The sequence below is a fragment of the Seriola lalandi genome, unplaced genomic scaffold (assembly GCF_002814215.2).
Source record: "Seriola lalandi dorsalis isolate HSWRI2012SDOR001 ecotype SW California unplaced genomic scaffold, Sedor1 jcf7180002054899, whole genome shotgun sequence".
NCBI lineage: Eukaryota > Metazoa > Chordata > Actinopteri > Carangiformes > Carangidae > Seriola > Seriola lalandi.
Window position 1 is genome coordinate 14,343 of NW_019525451.1, and position 499 is coordinate 14,841.

At 39.1% G+C, this 499-nt stretch overlaps 1 protein-coding gene and 1 pseudogene across 2 annotated transcripts in view; both read right to left on the reverse strand.

The window, feature by feature from the left end:
* Nucleotides 1-499, reverse strand: part of LOC111672392 (uncharacterized) — a 44,743-nt gene that overhangs the window by 13,756 nt on the left and 30,488 nt on the right. The gene's annotated exons all lie outside the window — the stretch shown is intronic.
* LOC111672374 (protein NLRC3-like) overlaps nt 1-499 on the reverse strand; it is a 7,636-nt pseudogene that overhangs the window by 1,245 nt on the left and 5,892 nt on the right. The window contains exon 7 of the transcript XR_015438704.1: nt 413-434. The product of XR_015438704.1 is annotated as a protein NLRC3-like (transcript). The remainder of the gene's footprint in view (nt 1-412; nt 435-499) is intronic.

Sequence of the window (499 nt, forward strand, 5' to 3'; positions counted from 1 at the left end):
CCTGCTGCACATAGATCACTCCTACAACCAATCAGATCGCTCGGTGTTTCTTTTGGTTTGTTTGTTTTATAATTTTTTAAAATCTATTTTGGTATAAAACAAAAACATCAACATTGTAAATCAGGAAATCAGTTTGTTTCAACGGTAATGCAAGGGTGATGGTAATAATAGTATTGATTCAAAAGAAATACAGAAAGAACATTAACAAGAACAAAATGTGAAAAATATTTCTCTCTTATTGCATTTGACAGTAACATCAACTGACCTCCAGGACAGAAACACATTATGAAAACATTAAAGGGATAGTTGGATTATCATCCACAGCAGCTAATGGCTCGGCTTCTGTGCTGATACTCCTGTCTACTTCTCCAAACTGGGAGCGTTTACTGCAGGATGGATCAGTACCTCATACAGCCCGTGTCACATAACCCCAACTGGCCACAACAAAGAGAGGGCAGGTTCCATCACTGCTGCCAGAAGCACAGAGGAGGGAAAAGTC